We start from the raw sequence: 21,383 nt of genomic DNA, 5'->3' as shown, positions 1-21,383 counted from the left end.
TCTGTCAAGATGATCCAACACAGCTTCAGTGATGTTGAGGTCCAGGCTTTGGGGAGCACCACTGAATGGCTGACAGTGCTTTATTGTGTCCGGGTATACTTAAACTACATTCGCACTGTGTTTGCGATCATTGGTATTCTAAGCAATAAAGATGATGTTTCCAGATGGTATTTAATGATGAAACTAAATCTTTTCTGCATTCATAATTCAATCAATCCCCAACAGCACAACCGTTCCTCTCTTGTAGGGGTTTTTTGTTTTTTACAACCTCGCCACTTCTTCCTCCGCTTGTTCTGTTCTTCAAATTTTTAAGGACACACCTTGCAGATCTTGCCATTGTGTGCAAACTGCAGTATATTATCTTTGGCATTTGTCATAGATTCAACTAGCAGACTAACTAACAGCACGCCTTAATTTAAAACGGGTTCTTTGCTAACTTGACTTTTATGTGTTGAAACAACAGAAGTTAATTCCTTGAGTTAGGTTGTTATGATTGAATAATTCAGTGTTCAATGGTCCACAAACAAACAAACAAACACATAAATGAATCCACTGAAAATGGCAAATGCTCAGGCACAAGGACTGGACCTAAATTTAGTGACAAAGAGAAACTTTGACCTTTGGAAAGCTGGAGAATTATTGCTCAAGATCACTTTTGGTAGGAAATCTGACTCCCAGGAAGCAAAATATAAAGAAATGAGAAAAACCTTTCTGCAGACCCCCCAAAGAGCTCACGCTTTGCAGCAGATAAAATATCAATCACTGCTTCTACTCATTATTAGTATTGGAATAGACAAAGTCCTCTTAGATTTCCTGAAAGTCCTCCTAGGATTCCAATTATTATTGACAATCTGTTTATCCTACCTGTCAGATCATGTATCTGCAAAATAACTTGGGGTAATCTGTGGTTTATTTCATGGCTTCAGTGGACCCAGACTTTAGGTTAATTGTGTTAATGATGGCTGCTGTAAGAAAGGCTATTGGTCTGTAATTTTTGCCTATAAGCAACTTTGACTTGGCACAAAGTATGTTCACTTTTATTATACTTAGATGTAACGTGCACGTTTGAGGAAATGGAATTTCACATGGTTAAATATCACATTTGGTCAGATCCAAGACAATTGTCAGCACAGCTGTAGCTCCGAGCCTCGCTACACGGGACCCAAGTCTTCTTTTAATTGACCACAAAAGCCATCACAATCTGCAGCTAAGGTGCCAGATTTAATTGAGAAGAGATGTCAGCTTCAGGATTGGAAGACTGCACTCCAGTGGTCTTCAGAGCCTGGTGAGAGTCAGCAAAGTCAATGAAAACTCTGAACTTTTAGACAGCATGAAAGAAATGAAAGCAGGCAATAGAGATAGGGGGCAGGAAAATGGCCAAGAGGGGAAAGACGGCAGGAAGAAATGCAGGGAAGAGGGGAGGGGTAGAGAGAACAGAGAAGCAGAAGAAGATATGTCCCTTTTTAACCGTGAGAGAGTATCTGTGCTGCTGAATTGCACCTGATTCACAAAGTGCAGACAGTTCTCTCCTCTGAGAGAGTTAGGACCTATAATCCTTGGAGTTGATAATGAGAGCTCAACCTCAATGATACATCAGCCCAATGGAGAACTTAAGAGCAAAGGCATCCTTCTTCATTGCAAAATCCTGACACATTTATTACCCTGCTTTTCTGAGGATCCCTATTTATAGCATATGCTGGTTTGGATAGAAAAAGAAGAGCAGCCAGGAGAAACAGCTGAAGAGTTTAATACTATAGCACAGAGTGAAGTTCCACTTTTAACATTTCGATTTAGCTCCGTGCAAAAGATGAGCATGCACGCTCTTTGCTCAACAAAAAGAAACACACTCTATAAAACTATGTTGGTGTTTTCACAGTCATGAATAAAAATGACTACACACACACACACACACACCTACACACACACACACACACACACACACACGCACACACACACACGCACACACACACACGTAAGCCATAGATCTTATTTTGCATTCAAGAGGCTTTTCTGTAATGCTGATCAATTTCAAAAAAGAGAAAAGATCAAATGGATAGTCATTCCTACCTCGTTCTTCTTGATCTCCCTCTCTTTCTATTTCTTCCCATAGTGCAACAACAACAACAGCAGCACGAGTAGTGCAAGATTGCTTTGCCTGGTGCTTTTTTTGGGTCCTAATTCTCTGCGTCAATGTAAGATCCTTTATTTTCTTTCTGCATTCAAGGCAACAAAGTAGATTGTGCTCCCGCAACAAGAGGAGGCACGGAGTGATTTTTGAGCTTTTCATGCTGAGAACAAAGATAACTCCTCAGATAGGATTCTGCAGCATGAAAATGATACAATATTTAAGGAACGTGCTACGAGAACAATAACAGAAAATCACATTTATTTCAGCAAACAGAGCAAAGATTGCTAATGATCAGAGAATTATATACACAACAATATCAATCCTTTTATTAGCAAATTACAAACATACAGGTAAAAGCAACATTTGCTGCTGCCCGGCACGACTGTCCCATGTTGGTAATAATTCCAATAAACCTGACAATCAGATAAAACTGTTTTGAATAAATGTGAAGCTGAAAGATTATTTTGTTTTGCACCAGTAAATAGTTGGCTCTGAAACACACAAACGTCTCTGTGTGGGGTTTGAAATTTCAAAAATCTTATTTCCAGTGAGGGAACTGCTGACCTCAGTGACTGATAGAATTGTTTACCACATTATTTTCAGATATTTGATCCATATCAAGTTGCAGAAAAGCTGGTGCCAATCCCTGGACAGATCACTGGTGCGTCTCAGGGCCAACACAGAGACAGGCAACAGTTCACACTCGTACATGCTTTCATGATTATTTCTCTTTCCTGAACAAGTTTGCTCTTAAAGCCGACTCCATTCTGGGAGAGTGACTCTTAAGCTGCTCGTGCTCCGCTCGGCTGAGAATCATTAAAGCGACGGTCGGGACTTTCAGTCAATCGATTAATTAATTAAAACAGATTATTATGGATTTCAAAATTGTATTTAGTTTTCATATGTACTCATTTTCAGTGATGTCAACTTTAATAGCAGGAAATTAACGTGGCATATAATTATTTTCTTTCTCTGTTTTTTGCCATATTTTTCAGTAACCTATATTTGACAACAGCATAATAAAACTGGAAATTCTGTTTTTGGTGTGCACCCATATGGCCACCGGTATGAAAAAATACTAGAGGCACCCCTGCTTGTGACGCCAGGTGTATCATATTTAATACATGAGATTTTTTAGATTTTAACCCCAAGCCCCATTGATTTATTTGATAAATAAACAAACTGTGAGGAATAAATTGCACAAAAACTATACAAAATGAAAACTCATATATGTAAATTGATATTTATTTATTTTTCATTCAGAAGGTTCAATAAACACTCCAGTTTTTAATGTTTTTTTCAACATTCAGGGTTAAGGCTGATAGTTTAGTAGTAAATGTCACCAGAGAATGGCACTGGTTCCTTACAGAGACTCCAGGAAGTCAGTGTGTTGGATGTTAAAAAATATTTTCAGCCCTGAGTCATTTCTGAGGCTTAAAAGTGCTGTTTAGCATACCTTTGAACTCTGGAGTTGGCTTGGCAGTTTCCCTTTGCTTCCAGTGTTTATGTGAAGCTAATTGACTTTCCACCTTTACCTCAAAAGTTAAAGCGCTGACATGAGAGCGTTATCGATCTTGTCTAACTTGTCTAGAAACCCCGATACCCAAATAATCCAACGTGTGCATTACCAACCCGTTCTCATTCCTCGAGTGTCACATATATGACATTTAATCAACACCTGCAGCGTGTCCTTGTGTACACAAGGTATCCTTTAGGGTCTGTCATTTAAACAGCAATACAGTCTCAGCCAGGACGTGAACCATGTTCTCCTCATTGATGAACCTCTAACACATAACTACACGAGGTTGACACAAACATTCACTGTCATTAACTGAGACAACTGTCTGCTGTTTATCTTGTGGCTCTGCTACAGTCTGTGAACCAAAACCAGGCAGAGATGCTCCACTGTTGTAAAACATTTTAATACATGCCCAAAGTGTAAATTATGGCTAAAAAAAGGAAGATGTAATTAAATTTCTACACAAAGAACGCCCCGCCTGAAATCATCTGACTTGCTCATGTCAATATTCCAACATATAAAATCCGAGCTGTGGATGAATTGCACTGCTGTAGGTAGAAGAACATTTGACTGCTCATAAAACACTGTGTGCAGGGAACACCAGTCTGATATTACTGCATTGAATTTTTCATGTGCAGCTGACTTCTCTTTTCCCTTTTTACCCTTGATAAGGAACTCATGTCTCGTGTTGTTGTTATTCTTACAAAACTTCATTATAGATTGTGATCAATTTCCATCTTTTGGGCACATTGTGCATCACATGAACACAGCGATCCTGGCACTTGCAATCCATTTTGATAAGTCTGCTCCTTTTTTTTTATCAGCGGCATTCGGAGACAGAATGAAATGAGCATAGAGGCTCATCGTCTCCCTGCTTCTATGCTCAATTGAATAACTAAGTGAAAAGTGTGATGGTCAAAATTAGAGCATGAACCAATCCAATCAGGCTTTTATCTCTCTTTTTCCAAGGCTACTGGTTGACCTTTTCCTGCTCTAATCAGTTTACAGAAAGTCTCTCACAGCTGCACTGAAGCCTGGCCTGATATATAAAGGCTGCTTCAAATGTCTTTTTTATTCTCCCATGTGAGAAGTGAATCATTCAAGCAATGCCATGCATGATTTAAAAAAAAGTAGCTCCTTTCTATACTGTGAGGGGAAAATGATAAATTATTAAATGAGACAAATCCGAATATCTTGTGAAAATGAAAAAAAAGGTGATTTTTTTAATCTTATAGATGTAATCATAAATATTACATTTAAATTTTGAATTGAATTAAACTCTAAATTCTTATGTTATTGAGATTTTAATAATGTCCCTAGAAAAGGCAGTTATTTGGGGAATCACCAGTAGGGAAAAAAGCGGTCGCCTTGTTAAAACCTCAGCAACACCAGCAGTCTTTTGGCATGGCTGCACATCATTTAAAATGATGTCAGGTTTGGTGGTCGAGAATGGTTAGGGAGAATCACCCCCCCCCCGCATGTAAATAAGTCAGTTACAGTGGACGCACTGCCAGACTGAAGGAGGAAACGGAGAGTAACAAGTTGACATTTTTGTCTGATATCACAATGGGGTGTATTTCTCTTTGGAACCAATTAGAAAGAATAAGAATTGTTATCTCGTGAGTGTAAACGTTCCTCTTTTTTTAAAGGTAGGAAAAGAACAGAAATTGAAATCTCGAAATCCACATTTTTTCTTTCGAGCTGCAGGTGTATTGTAAACTGGAGGAGGAGTTTAAGTATGACGGGAAAAGGGAGCAGGGAGATCGACAGACAGATTGGTGCAGCGGCCGCAGCGATGCGGACGCTGTACCGGTCTGTCGTGGTGAAGAGAGTGCTGACTCTAAAAGTGAAGCTTTCAATTTGCCGGTTGATCTAAGTCCCCACCCTCACCTATGGCCACGAGCTGTGGGTAGTGACCGAAAGAACGAGATCGCGGATACAACCGGCAGAAATGAGCTTCCTCCGAAGGGTGGCTGGCCTCTCCCTTAGAGATAGGGTGAGGAGTTCAACCATCTGGGAGGGGCTCAGAGTAGAGCCGCTGCACGCTGGAGAGATTATATCTCTCGGCTGGCCTGGGAACGCCTTGGTGTTCCCCCGGACAAGCTGGAGGAGGTGGCTGGGGAGAGGGAGGTCTGGGCTTCTCTGATTAGGCTGCTGCCCCCACGACCCGGCCCCGCATAAGTGGAAGAAGAAGCATGGATGGATGGATGGATGGAAGTGTATTTTAAGTTTGGCTCCTTTTCATTCCACCATCATGTCGCAGCCATAAGGAGGTATTCAAGCTGACTGTCACGTTATCCTTCTTTATTAATGATCGTAGACTTTGTTAAAAGATGGACACAGCTCGCAAGCCTGAAAAGTGACGGCAAAGTTGCCTTAAAACTGCATTTTTCTTCTAATAGACACCAGGAGTCAAAGCCTCATTAGCATATAAGAGGATGCTAAACCAGAGTATACTTACTGACTAAAGACTTGTCCAGTCACAATTTGTTAAGCATTTGTGAGATATGGTTTCAATAAGCTGAGATGGCAGAAATGTCATTTAAAAGCTTCACATCTTTTGTGTATTAAATCCATACTTAACGCTTTCACTAAGCTAATTTGATCATTTCTGCTAGCTGAGGATATCTCTTAATGACGCTTCTCAATCCTCAAACGATAACATTATTCTGTAAAATAAAAAGCTGGCTAACTTGTTAAACATGCTTATTTTCTTTCTTGCAGAGAGTTATAAGAGATAATTGACACCACCCTGATATCTGCAGATAGCTAAACATGGACTTAACACCATGATACTGCTGCAGTAAATTAATCAGCAAGTCCAGCTCTTTTCAAAGAATATATTATCCACCTACGAGCACGTCCAGAGCGCTCTAATTACATTACTTCTTCTTAGGTATAGCTGTGTGATGCTTTCTGTTTTGTTTGGTCTTCACAGATTAAAACAACTGCTTCATGTTTTGTAGTGTGTAGTTTGTAGTGTGACAGAGTGTTTGCATCATTCGGGCTTAAAAAAAAGCCCATCTCTCCCATATGGAAAAGATATATATAAATCTTATATCTGTCTTGTGTGAAACTGTCTTGTATGAAAAGCATACAAGAGTGAAAACAGATATAAGATCCCTTGAAAAATTATATAAATGAAACTTGTATGTTTTGGATACTTACTAAAACAATATATGAAAGCAATGAGAAAGTGGCCACTTTCATGACTAAATCATATAAGCCTTATATGGTAAATGGCAAATGGCCTGCATTTGTATAGCGCTTTACTCAGTCCCTAAGGACCCCAAAGCGCTTTACACTACATTCAGTCAATTCACCCATTCACGCACACATTCACACACTGGCAATGGCAAGCTACGCTGTAGCCACAGCCACCCTGGGGCGCACTGACAGAGGCGAGGCTGCCGGACACTGGCGCCACCGGGCCCTCTGACCACCACCAGTAGGCAAACATGGGGTTAGTATCTTGCCCAAGGATATTTGGCATGCAGTCAGGAGGCAGCCTGGGATCGAACCACCGACCTTCTGATTAGTAGCTGACCTGCTCTGCCACCTGAGCTACAGCCACCGCAGCTACAGCTACAGCTATATGATTCACTATATGAAGTAGGCCACATCTGATGCAAGTCTTTTATAAGTTTTTACTATTTCTTTTCCATATGGGCTAGTATACCACATTTGATCTGAGCTGAAAGGTTGAGAAGAGATCTCGCATACCCATAACGCTTAATCCTAGTTAAGGTAAAGTAATGTTAGATGTTAGTATCATTGTACATCCTGCAGTAAATCATCCCTACATCTGTCCAGTCTGAGTAAATCTTCCATTTGCCACCAGTGTTTATGTAGGCTTTTGTTCAGCACTGGCAGACCATGGCCTCAGCGAGGAGTCCGAGCTGACTCTCAGAAATGAGTCACTTATAAAGGCTTGGCTGTGAGGACGTTGGATGCCAGGCATGTCAAAATGAATCATGCCATGCAACACATGGCACCAACTGTTTTGCTTGTCGGGCTACTGTTGTTGGCACAAAGTGATGCACTCTGCCCGTGACCCACAATGGCACCGGATGATAAGCTGAGACATTCAGGCTTTCTGAAGCTCCAGTCCGAGCACGTCGAGCAGCGCTGTCTCTCTGGAACTTCACCACGGTGACAGTTTATGCTTTCTGTGGAACTATGCAGTCTGATGGGGCTGTTTCACAGAAATGGACTGAGCTCTTTTTTTCTTTGACAATAATGTATTTTTTCCATGTCAGTGGTTTTCTCTGAGTAGGAAAAAGTTTAAATCCAAGAGCAGAACACAACACTACAAAAGGGATCTGCATAAGCTGCCAGTTTGTTTTTCAGTCCTTACTACCTCATATCATGTGTCATTTTCCCATTAGGCACATAAATCCTCTTTACTTCATCCCATTCCTCATATTTCTTATGGAGTGCCATTTTGAATACAGAACAGTAAGAGTTTTCTTTTCCTCCCAGGACAGCAGCATGGCTCTGGGGAGAACAGTGTCCATTAGCTGAGCCGCCACAACAAAAAAATCTTTTGATAAGTGATGCATGTTATATCAGCGAAGCATTTATCATCCACAGTTTAAACTGCTGCATTACCAGCACAGCAATCCATACTGACACAACAACAGATGTGGCCTTTGATTCATTTTTTTCTCGTATATTTAAAATCAGATTAGCATTAATAGTGAGACGACGACTTTTACTCATATGGTTCAAAAGATGTCGTTAGAAGAAAGGCTTCAAAAATTCAAACGAAGGAACTACAATTTAGGTAGTCTAAGGAGCTTGGAAAGAAAAGCATCTGGACTTCTTTAAGTTTCTTGAATACGTTTCGTCTGAGAAGCTTCTTCAGTTCTAAGAGCAACTGGTGGAGAGTCCCAGATTTAAGTCCTGTGGGAGTGTCCCAAGGAGGGTCGTGGACCCCCTATTGATCCTCTACCTAATCACATGACCGAAGGTGTGAAAACGGGTGTAGGGCACAATCAGCCAAGGTTTGAGGTGAAGCCATTGTGTCACCTAGTCCCACCCCATCATGTGACTTACTGAGGTCAAATGACCCAGGATGTGAGTGGGCGTTATGGCGTCTGGGAAGGATCTCAAAACTAAAGATGGCAGACAGTTGGTGTCATAAGCCCCGCCCTCTGTTCAAAGATGGTTGTTCACCATGGACATAGATGGTTTGAAAGAGGAGTGAAAGAAGCCATCTGTCTTCTCTGTCCAAAATGTGAACATTGGCATCCTGGAAACACAATTACAATTTATAACAACTAAGGTAGAAAATGTATCACTTGAAAAGTAATTACATTAAAATTTAGAAGCTTTCCCAAACTCATTGCTGTGAACCTCACTGTAGTTTGTGTATTTATATAATAATATAATATAATCGATTGATTTAAGTTAAAATTAGAAAAAAAAATGTGGACGCTACTTTGGACTGTAGTATAGACAACGAAATTATACAAAAAGTGAGTTTGGAATAAAAATGCTAGTTTTATATTTGATAAAGATCTTTACATGTTACCTGTAAAACACATAAGACAACTGGGAAATGTAAAAGTTTAGGAGCAACCTCCTGTCTTGAAAGACTGTCAAAGGGCTAAGGAGGGTAGCATCACAGAGCAGGTAACATTGCTATAAAAGTGCTCTAATGTACAGCATTTTTCTTCAAAGTACAGAAACTCAGGTTTAAGGTTTACAGAAAATAGAAAGAATAAGTGATGGAGCAAAGACCAGCACACAGTTGGCTTTTATCTGTGCTGTCAAGTTTCCTCTCCACTTAAAAAAAAATATCCTCTGTGGCCTTGAATGCTCCCCCAAACATGGTCGATCAGCCAGGTGGAAGGCATAACGGTAATGGATGGTGCACTGAAGTGGCATCAGCACCACACCCCAGTGTCTGCTAACCCAGCATTGTCACAGCATATGTCAATGTAAGCAGCCCACGAGCTATCAGCACGCTGGCTTGTGTCGAGCCAAGCCAATGGATCAGCCGCTTGATGGATGGCATAATGTCCCTGATAGGACGACATATTGCAGTTTTAATTATACAAAGCTCACTTCTCAGGCATTTAGCGTTTCTGCAGCATCGTGCTGCGCACACCTGTGTTCGCTCATGATATGCTATCAGCAACTGAGCAGTTCTTTGCGTTCTTTCCCTTCTCATTTCACCCCTGACGCCAAACCATCACTATATACTGTTCCATGGAAAAATGTCATTAAAAGGAATTGTAGCCTGGTGTTAATCAGCTGTGCTCCTGCCCCCACATTGTGTCACCTCAGTGAAGATTTGCAGCAACAGTTAAACTCTCTGTCTCACTACTGCTCTCTGTTCCCGCTGACACCAGAGTGGTGAACGTTAGCTCAGACACAAAAGATTAAAGTGACAGAGTCTTTTTCCTGTTCCTCGTTTGCTGAATGAAGCAAAATATGTTTCTGCAATCAGACTTGATGTGCATGTGGAAACAAAGAGAGAATGCATATTCAGGGTTGCTGTAGGAACGTACTAGAATAAAGTGTAATTGCACATCCACTACAGTAGGTGGCAGGGTTTTTTGCACCAAGCATGCACACACAGCAATGAGCAGGAGATATGAAGTGCAGTAACAAACCCTCAAGAAAAATGGAAAAATATTTAACAGTGATGAAAAGAGACGGAGATAACAGGACAAACGAAAGTCTCCCGAAAGCTAAGACGCGGAAATATGATGACGCGTGTGCAGCGCTCGGCTTCACTGTGACCACGGCGGGAGACAAGGAAGGACCGGCGTGTCTACTGTCTCAAAAAAGGTTTATAGTTTGAATAAGGATTTTTTTTTTAAATTTCAGGCAAATTTTCAGATTAAAAAACAATGTTAATAAAGTTATTCTTTGTTTTAAGTTGATCTATTTTTCTTCTTTGTTTTCTTTGATCTTAATAAGGATACAATGTTATGCAGAGATGTAGTTACAATAACAATTTTATGGACAAATGATATTATTTATGGTCATGGGGGAGAGGGGGGGGGGCTTCTTCTACCTAAAGGGGGCGTACCAGAAAATAACTGAGAAGCACTGCTGTCGAGGAAGACGACTGATTAAATTAATGGTAGCTGGAAATGTGTAAGGCTGTTGGAGTGATTATACATTTCTGAGGATCAAAGCTACTTAGTTGTGATAAATATAAGAAGATATAAGAAATATTTCTCTCTGTCCAAAACATCTATGAGAAAGGTTGGAGAGCTGCGATGAGCACATGGCCCCTCCCACTCTGACTCCCATCTACTTTCTCATGTCCTCTTCCACTCGTGAATTTGTTTTTCACACTAATTTGCAAAAAACTGGCCCGTTTTTGTCAAAAAAGTCTAATGCAGAATACATTTCACAGTCAGATGTCTGTCACTTCTGAGCCATAGACCATCTGAACACCTGGTTCCTTCTGGCAAGAAACAGAAAATAATTCTGTCAGGTAAAAACCTCCATACTTCTTTTTAAATTGAACCAGAATTTTAAGATTAGATATACTACTTTACATTAAAAAGCAAACTAGTATGCATACTTGCATATAAAACCTAATAATTATTATTAATTGCCAAAGTAATGAACTGATGAAATGATGGATGATATTTAGTATGGTCTTTGTTAAGTTTTAAAGGGAAAGTTCACTTGAGAAATCCTATCTGGCCAATTCAACAGCTCTGAATTGTCTGAAAAGGGGAATAAAAAGCATTAGCCATGTACAGATTGGTGCCTCTCCTTACATGTAGCATGCAGCAGGACATTTGGTTCAGATGCAGTCATGTCTGTTTGATTTAGAAGTATCAGAGTCCAGTTAGAGTATGCAGGGAGACATGTGACACTGAATCTCTGAATTCCCCAAACAATAAAACTCTCTTTTCTTGCTTGCTCTTTCCAGCATTATGTACATTATGTAAAAACACCATTAAATGTCAGATCAGACTGATACAGAAACTTATGTCTAGGAAAGATCAGGGACACAGTGTTGTGTTTCTAAAGGCTCGGAGTTGTTGCCATTTTGTCTATTGTCAGTTTAAATCTGAATCTGAAAGTGTGCTTCAGTAATCACGTTTGGAGTATGTAAAAGCATTGATGACCTTTAGGTCAGCAAATGAGAAGAATGACCTAATTTTGACTAAATAACTCACCTGAACAAAAAGACTAACAGCTGAATCTAGGTTAAAATATCGTTGGATAACAGCACCGGCTCAGACAAGTGGTTGTTTGCCGTGCTGATCATATTTAATTAAGATGAGTAATTCAGAAGTGGAAATTTTTTTTCCATCCAACCAACCAGTCTTGTCTAGAATGAATGTAACATCTGTGTTGGGCTTTGCTGTGACATATAGTCATGTATCATCTGTATAGCAGTTAAAATCAATTGTGGCTACACAAGATAAAAAGGGAAACAAAATAGAGCCCCGTGGGGCACAGAGCACAACTGGGGCATTGATTTCCCAACATAGCTGCAAAGAACTAAAACACTTTCTAACCACATCACTGATGCCCACTCTTAATTACTGACTGAAAGCATCCTTTAAGAAACTCTTTAAATCATTTGTTAAGGCCTTTCTGACGAATATTCGATTCGGATCTCAAAAGTTTGGAAGTAGCTTCAACATCCTGGTGTCTTGTTCTACAACCCACCGCTGAACAACGCTGTTGGAGTAGATGGGGATGTGCCGTCCCAAGCTGCTTTGCTTTGATGTTCAGCTCAATGCTACCTGTCCAGGTAACATCCACACAAATGCAAGGACGCAGTATTTCAAAGCTGAAACTTGCACAGTGGGAATATGATCCCATGTTGTTCACTTCACTTGTCAGTGGTTTTAACGTAGTGGTAGGTCTGCGCTAATAACTCATTTCTTCTCAGACCTTTATCTTGATACGTTTCCCTTTTTTCCTGTTGGAAAATTCAGCTGTAGCATTCTCGTAAACTCAGGGGTCGGTTAACTGATGGCTCGCACGACCATAGCTGGACTGGCCATCGGGCATACCGGGCATTTGCTCGGTGGCCCGATGATTTTTTTTAATTTTTATTTTTTGGTGGTGGATTGGCCAGACGCTGGTCGGTGTGTTAAAATAACTCAGTTGTTTGGTGGTGGCTATGGCGGAGCTTCCACAGATTCAGTAACATTAGCAAGTGGTGGAGGCCAGCAGGTGGATGAGGGAAAGGGGAGGCAAGAGGAGAGACCCGAAGCGGCCGCCGGTCCGAGTGTCAGGTGAACTAAACTTCAGGTAAGAAGTTATGACCTGCAGTCTATCTGGGTCAGATATAAACCAAGTTTAGGTGGAGTTTATTTTCATTGTGCTGACTTTTTACAGTCAGTTACAATAACTCGTACTGCGTGCTAGCTAGCATGACGGAGTTTCTATACTGCTGGGTGGGTGCTGTGATTTTATTGATAGTGAACTTTATTTTATTCATAAGGTTAGTTAGTAGAGTTGCCAACCGTCCCGTACAAACGGAATCGTCCCGCATTCAGAGAAATTATTACGCGTTTCGTGTTGAGCTGAGAAGGAACACAGTTTGTCCCGTACTTCAGCCAGGATGGAAAAAGACACAAAGCTGGAGTTATTGTGTCTTTGCTGCACAGCTGCATCTTCTTCTCCTCTCATTCTCTCCCCTCTCTCTCCTGTTGCTACTTCAATCATGAAACTGATCAATGATCAGCTGATCAGCTTTTCTCTCTTGTTTGTTTATCGCTCACTTTGCGCCAGAAAGCGGAAACCGCCGGATGTCGCGCTAAACAACAGCAGCACGTTTAAGCTTGATCAGCTGTTGTTAGAATTTATTTAATATTAATTTCTAGTATCAGCTGATGTTTGCTGGAGCCACAGCTGTAAAGCTGCTGGTCATGATATCGGTTTGTATATCTGGTGAGAGGGAAACATGCAGATGAAACCAGGAGATGTCCTTACTGAATCATCAGAGCTGAACAGGTGATGGAGAAACAGGTTTACCTTTTAGGTGACATGAATGAGTTGAAGGGAAGTTATGAACTGTTTCTGAGAGACAAATAACACCAGGATCCTTTTCTATGTAGCTGACAGCTGGTAACTGTGCAGGGGCGGGTCTAGCAAAGTTTTGCCAGGGGGCCAGGTAGGGCATTAACAGAGAAAGGGGGGCACAAAGAAATACTTTCTTATTCTCATTTAAAATGTCTGGCTGTTATTAAATAATTATCTGAAGCTTACAACCAAAGTTTTCATCTGATGTAAAATGAATAGATACATTTACCAACAAGACAGTGTACATCACTGTCACAACAGCGTTTGTTTTCATTCAAAGGCTTTATGGCTTTAATATCTGGGGGGGGCGGTCTTTAGTCAAAATGCATCCATAGACCTGAGACACAATGCATTTTTGGGACTTTCAGGTGTATGGACCAATGTTTTATTTTCAGATCAAACCAGAAATCTTTAATGAGCAGCTAGATTTGTCTCGCATTAACTGGCTGAGTTAATGCCAGTTAATGCGACATCGAAGCAGCTGGAATCTACAGCTGTGCGTGTTCATGGAGCTGCATTTTCACCTGCTGGACATCACTACCTGACAAGTTTAACTGTCTTCAGAACATTGCAGAGGCCTTATTGACAGTATTTGGCTCTACATATCTGTGTGAGCAGATTTTCTCTCACATGAGTGTCCTCAGGTAGCTGTCTGAATGTTGGACACTCGGAGACCTGTGTCTCTGAGTGGGAGACCAGAGATCACATTAACATGTGTGTCTCTGTATTAACAAACATACCATATTGGCCCAGTTTATTTTTCTTATCATTGTTGTGAGGAGACCATAAATAGCATTTGTATTTTCTGTTGTACAGTTCATTTGCTGTTATGGATAAAAAGTGTCTTTTTTTTGCTTCAAAATAGCTGATAACTATTCGCTGATAGCTGCCAACATCTGCGACAAATATAATTCTATAAAGTGGTTCTATATAATGTGTAACTGTTCATATAGAGTGTTATTAAATGTATTGCTAATGCAATCATATGGCACACTGACCTCTGAGGAAATTTTAAATGGCACTCGCCATCAGAAAGGTTGCCTACCCCTGTAAACAATACTGTACATATTTACAGGCTATACTGAGCAGCATCTTATTAGTGATAGTCCAAACTCCTGTGCCACAATCTATTTTTCAACATGATGTTTTACTTGTTTCCCATATACACAGCAGCTACTGCCCTGTTTTCTAATTAGTGAACATGCAGGGCTACGTTTTCTGTAAAAATAGTTCCCTCGGAGAAATGGAAATTCTTTGAACATCTTCCAGATTGTCACAGTGGGTTCCCACTGAATTAACCCTCCAATGTATTTAATGATAAGATGTGAAAAAACAGATGGAGTACAACAAAGAAAACTGAACTTATTTGCTGCTCTTTTTTTAGTGTCAAAGATAAAGTGCTATAGCTTTACATTTGTTCCTTTTTCTATAGTAAGTGTTGGCTCATGAGACTGTAGGATGTCTCTGTACTTTCAGTGTGATGTGTGGCTAGTCTGTGTCTTTGTGTCAATGAAATAACGTCGCTTCCATTTTTCTATCTGTCCTCCTTTGTTTTATAGTATGAAAAGTCTACACAGGCTTTGCTTTTTTGCACCCTTGCTTGCACCGTGATAAGCTCTAACCTCCAGTGCAGGCTTCACGGCCAGCCAGATAGTGTTTGCTTCGCTTGACTTCCTCCAGAACTGGCTCGAGAGACAGATGCACTATGGGAAAGAAAAACGGGCAAATAGGAAATCTAAATGTTTGCTGTCCTGTGTGAAAAAAGCCAAAAATAACCAGATGCAAATGGAGATTATTAATAACATTGAAGCTTTGTTTCTGTAAAACCAAGCGCTTTGAAGAGAGGCAATTTTCTCTGTGCTTGTTTAAGATGATGTAGATTTCCTTCTGAATCTGCAGATATTTTTAGAGTCTAATTAGGTGTTGGAATGATGTCATAGTGTACACCTTGGAAATGTCTTTGTCCAGCAGACAACATCCTGGGATGCTTCAAAGAGGATGAAAAAGATGCCAAGAGATACTTGAAAATGCTGATTGATTTGAATCTTACACACTGTCGCTGCTTCATTTATTTACTTCTTAGATGAATTATCTGACAGCACAGTTATCATTCAAAATGGCAGGAAATGTTACACCCAGCCAGCTCATGGCAAAAGCAGCAAAAAGTAATGCAAGCAAAAGAAACAAGTTTACAGTCATCTTTTGGCATTGCAGTTGGTATATTTCAGGATTTCCATATCACCTGTGCCAGAATATTTTTGCTTCTGACAAATTATTAATCCTTTCTGAAGCAGTGGATTTCTCTAGACTTTTATAAACCGTGGATCCAGAAGGGCTGTGGTTCTGCGAGTATTTGCAGCTGCTTTACAGACAGTGGTTGTTATGGTAACGTTTCTATCTTAAGTCTTTGAAGCTGAGGTGGGATATAGTGTGCTCGTGTGAAATAGCAGCACCTAAAACTTTCCTTTTTCTTCTTCAGGATGGGGAATGCACAGCATATATGACAGGTTTATCTCAGTGTGTGGGAAAGGTTATTCCTTCCACAGTTTCAAAATCCAGCTGATAAAGTAGTCACAGTCTCCCTCCCCCCCGTGCAGACTGCTTGATTGGTTTATCAATTGACCTTTATGCCTCCTTGTAGCGCCACATTGATCCTGGCTTGTTTGAATGCCGTGTTTCCTGCTCAAGCTGAAACTTTTTGTACCAGGAAATGCAAAAGGAACCCAATGAAGAGCTTAATTTCAAGTACCCATGAAAAGTAGACCTTTAAATGCAAATATAGAAGGAAAAAAAACATATAGATATTATAGGTGCAGTTTTCTCAGGAAAATGCAATAATGCAAAATATGTCATTGCGGTTGCACATGAGCCTGACGATCACTCTTCTACACATTTTCAACCGATCAAATATTCTGATGTGTCAAAGCCCCGCTGCCCCCCCCCACCACCAAATTTTTAAAACCCTTGTTGTGGAAGTTTTCCATTAAATAAAGCCTGCAGATGAGCGGTAGCTAACATTCTTTAATCAAATCACACACAACAGAAAACCAAGCTTGTGGAGAGCCTGCATGACCACGGGGCAGGGTCAGCAGAGTCTCCCTGAGCCTAGCATGGCTCTCAGTTAAATACCTTCTCCAGGAACAAAAGGCAGTACAGCTGTTTCACACCTTAAGGTTCACTCTCCCTTGCTACCTCCCAGAGTCCTCGAAGAGACAAAAGACTCTTCTTGTGTAGTGGTCTGCTTCCCCCCAACTTCCTTCGTACAGTATGGGTGTCAGACATGTTAAAATCCAGTGGCACCAAGGCATTATACAATAAAATAATGTGATTAGTACATAAGTAAAAGAAATTCCTTTACAATCTACAGAAGCGAAATGCTCTTATATATTCATCAGTTTGTATTAAAAAGAATTACTTGGATGAAAGGTCAATGAAAACTGAGTTTGAGCATAAAAAAATCACCAGTATGAACCAAAATATATGTAGAATATTTACAACCTGTCAAATTAGATGATATTCTGTCTGTAGGCTTTTCACTAAGGACAACACACACACACACAGATAATTTGCTGGTATTAAAAAAGTATTTATTGATCACTGCAGCTTTAAAGATCTATTTTTTTTTTCCAATTAGCTGTCATCTTATACAGCGAGTACCTAATGAGTGCATAGTGATTAATCAAATTTGAAGCCGAATGTTAGAAAATTGATTAGGAATGACTTTAAAGAGCAACGGCGATATGAAGGAATGAAGAGGTGTTTTAAGTAGCACACTAAATTTGCAGCCGTCACTATAGTTTGACAAGCACTACATTTAAAGTGATTTTAATTAGGCATTCTGTCTATATACATCTCAAAGGCTGTGCCTGTCTGCTCGGCTCAGAACAATCAGGGAGAAAACAGAAGGAGGAAAGAAAACAAAGCAGACATGGAAAAGTGAAAGAAATGGGTGGGAGTGGTGGGCAATCTGGATGTGAGATAAGACAGAAAAGATGAGAGTGAAGGTGAGTAGCAGACTCTTGGGCACATTAGGAAGGGAATATGAGAAACTACCGGGAGAATAAAGATAAGAGGTATGGGCAAGAGGAGTAAGTAAAACCACAGTGCTGGGGTGGGGGGGCGCAGATAAACAGAGATAAAGGGGCTTTAGTTTGGAGGAAAACACAAAGATTCGGCTGGTGAGGAGGAAGAGTCAAGAGAAAGACACAAGAAGGATGGAATAAATGAGAAAGAGAAGGAGGAGGGGAGAAATGATTCAGTGCGCAGTGGAGGCAGAAAGCATGAGAGGCAACATGACAGAGAAAGAGACAGAGCTGCGAGGAAGCAGAGTGAGTGATGTCCAGAAGGGGCACAGTAACACAGTCTTCTCCCTGACGTGGCCTTGATGAGACTATAACACATCAACAGCTACAGCATACTCTAGTGGTCTGCATTTACATAAGCAAACACAACTCATTTTACATCCTAATTCCCTTCCCTTCATCCACCGCTGGCCTTCATCTCCGAAGTGCTGCATGTATTTAATTTGTGCCTAATACTGATTAGATAATTGCAACATTCAGAGGGGAGCCTCAGCAGAAACCTTGGTTTCTTTGCTGTTATACTGGGATGGATGTTAAGACCCTTTAGCCTTGAACAGATTTGAGTGTTTCTTTTTCTCTGTGTAGCCAGCGCTTTCAGGTGCATAATGATGGATTTGTGTGCTCTACATGCACATGTGGTATTAGCCTTGCCTGCACTACATGGTACAAATAGAGGCAGAGTCAGATACTAAAGGTGCGTCGAACGTCGGTTTAAGTGCATTCCTTCTCACATTATTTCAGGCCGATGTGGAGGTCTGGCACTGTGGCAGTTCTGAGATGCCATGTAGAGATGGCTCAAGGCTTTCTGCCACACGTCTGACTTGACTTACAGAAACCGTGTACAGATGCTGAAACCGTTGAAGCCAGTGACTCACCTACAACACACAGAAATAAGAATTGGAATTAAAAGAAATGGACATTAAAATAGGTCAAAACATTTAGCTGTCATGTTACGGCTGTGGCAGGCAGGATTAGGTCCCAAACACAGGGCTCAAGCAAAAGGTTGGACTGAAAAAGGCAAAAACGCGGAACATTACAACAGAGAAAAACAAAACCAACACTGGAAACTAGGAACATAAACTAGGAAACACAGAGCTAGGAGTTATCAGGAAACACGGAGAAAACGCAGAGCAATGAGGGAGTATGACGCGACAACGAACAGAGGAAAACACAGGGCTTAAATACACAAGTCAGTAACGAGTGAGTAAGGGAAACAGTAAGGAAACACAGCTGGGACTAATCAGACATAACGAGACGAGGGGAAAGCAAAACTGAATACACTGAACACAGGACAAGGAACTATCAAAATAAAACAGGAAACATGAGACCGTCACAAAGGCAGGGCAGGGGTGGGCAAATCCAGGCCTCGAGGGCTGGTGTCCTGCAGGTTTTAGATGTGTCCTTTATCCATCACTAGGGCTGCCACGATTAGTCGACTAGTCACGATTACGTCGACTATCAAAATCGTCGGCGACTGATTTAATAGTCGACGCGTCGTTTGAAGCTTTGTAAGATCACAAAAGACGCAGGAATCAGTAGTATGATTTAAGAGTGTAATAACGGACTGAAACAGAAGATGGCAGCACTGCATGTACAAGGATGCCAGCTGCCATTAAACACCGAAGAAGAAGAAGTAGCTCTGTCCCAGAATTCGTAGCGCAGCCCAGCTAAGTTTCCAACAATGGCGGCAGCTAGTTAGTTTTAATATTACTCTTATTATTCTTTCTGGGTCACAAAATAAACGTTTAACATATTTTCAGGCGAGAATGTAGCTGTGTAAACTTTAAATATCTGGTCAGTTTATCAAGACACCACATATTTTCAAAAGCGCTCCGACGTTTTCGGAGACGTCTGTTACCCACCAGCTCGATAGCTAGCCGGGGGCAAGGCTCACTAGAGCCCGTGAGAACACCGGACTCCCGGCAAATCGTTTTCAAACCCACCGCCGTCTTTCACTACTCAGGTTAAACATGATATATAAGTCACTTAGATAACTTAAAAATGTTATTGTTTGGCTTTTTTTTAGTATTTTATTTGTTCCTGAGTAAATCGGTTTGGCTGAGATTTAAGTTATAGTTTTTACACAGCTGAATAAACATCAAGCAGACAACTGATTATCAGAAGTCAGGGTTCGTACGGGTGCTTGAAATCCTTGAAAATGCTTGAATTCTAATGTCGTCTTTTCAAGGTTTGAAAAGTGCTTGAATTTCAGATGTGGTGCTTAAAAGTGCTTAAAAATGTAACTGTATTTCATTCACAGTAAATAGCTATCTGATTGAATTGTTTTCTTATCAGATAGAGAAATAAAATGAGTCGCATAAAGCAAAAGCAAAATTTCCCGCCTGGGCTGCCTTGCGTCTGTTTCAATATGTGACCCCGCCCCTCCCTCGGACAGTCGGGGATGAGTGCGCTAACATACCTGTAGGTTGCTGTTTTAATGAGTGTTTGATGGAAAACAACAATGGCGGAGTTTGCGTTCTCCAGTCGCATGATAGGTGAGTGCTAGTAAATAATTTTCCAGTACGCGTACGTTACACATGCTATTTTTTTTAAATTATGGTTATTATTTTGCTAGCTATCAAACTCGCTGGAGAAATGATTGAAATGCACTGAGTGTGATGCAGTATGGCAGCGCTATTACGGAATATGCTGTGAACTTAGCTAACATTACTTAGCAGTAATATGAGTTAATTTACTCAAGTGAAAGCTTTAAACATTAGCCCGGTACATAATTAGCTAACTTAAGGCTTTCTGATTAACCCTCTGGGGTCGACGGACCCAGAGCCTCCATTTCAACTTGGGTCGAACGTGCGGACTTCAAGCTATATACCAGTTTTTAAATTGTGTCGATAGGTCACGTAAAACCCATGTTTTTGGGGGTATATTCTGAATAAAACACTGGCGTTTACTACAGGAAGAAACGGTAAAAACGGCGTTTTTTATGGCGAGCGCTAGCAAACACGCTTTGCTTGTGAGTGAAAAGAAAAACGCCCTTCCCTATTGGTGGAAAATGTACTATGTCGACCAATCAAAAAAATGATACGGCAACATGTGGCATTTGGTTGTTGGGAAGAGAGAGAGAGCGAGTGAGCGAAAAAGAGAGAGAGAGTTTTGATATGTGAGAGATTTGTGACGTTTATCATGTTTGGAGTCTCAAGTTAGTGCGTTGTCTTGTGTAGTTAGTGTGTAGTGTAGTCGTTTTGTTTTGTGTGTCAGTTCTACTAGTGAACGTCACAGTTGCTGCAACTGTGTGCTGGAAAAGCTTAAAAAGGGACCTTGAAAGTGCTTAAAAAGTGCTTGAATTTGACCCTGAAAAAAGCGTACGAACCCTGAGAAGTGTAAGATGCTTGAGAACATACTTCGGTGTCCTGTTATATTTTAGACAGCAAGGAGTTTATTAAACTTCACCGAAACAATCTGCAAATTTTATTAAAATTTAATAAACTATCATCTTGTCTTTATTTTTACTTAGCACATACCTGAAACACTTAAAGCTGTAAGCTAATGATAGTTATATAAGAGCAGACGCATGCTGGTGCAATAAGCTGTACGTTTTACGTCCAATGGATGCATGATCTGATTAGTCGACTAATCGCAAAAATAATCGGTGACTAGTCAACTATCAAAATAATCG

General features: G+C 40.6%; 1 protein-coding gene across 3 annotated transcripts in view; it reads left to right on the top strand.

Annotated features, from left to right (window-relative positions):
* sorcs3 (sortilin related VPS10 domain containing receptor 3) overlaps positions 1–21,383 on the top strand; it is a 233,671-nt gene that overhangs the window by 67,907 nt on the left and 144,381 nt on the right. The window contains exon 1 of one of the 3 annotated variants that reach the window (XM_039614103.1): positions 5,783–5,920. The exons of 1 other annotated variant lie outside the window; for it this stretch is intronic. The gene's annotated coding sequence lies outside the window, so the exon portion shown is untranslated. Of the gene's footprint in view, positions 1–5,782; positions 5,921–20,190; positions 20,245–21,383 lie in introns of those variants that run through there. One more of the 3 variants, XM_039614102.1, reaches the window with a different exon arrangement.

This window comes from Oreochromis aureus, linkage group 6 (assembly GCF_013358895.1).
Source record: "Oreochromis aureus strain Israel breed Guangdong linkage group 6, ZZ_aureus, whole genome shotgun sequence".
NCBI lineage: Eukaryota > Metazoa > Chordata > Actinopteri > Cichliformes > Cichlidae > Oreochromis > Oreochromis aureus.
This window is presented reverse-complemented; position numbering and strand designations above follow the sequence as displayed.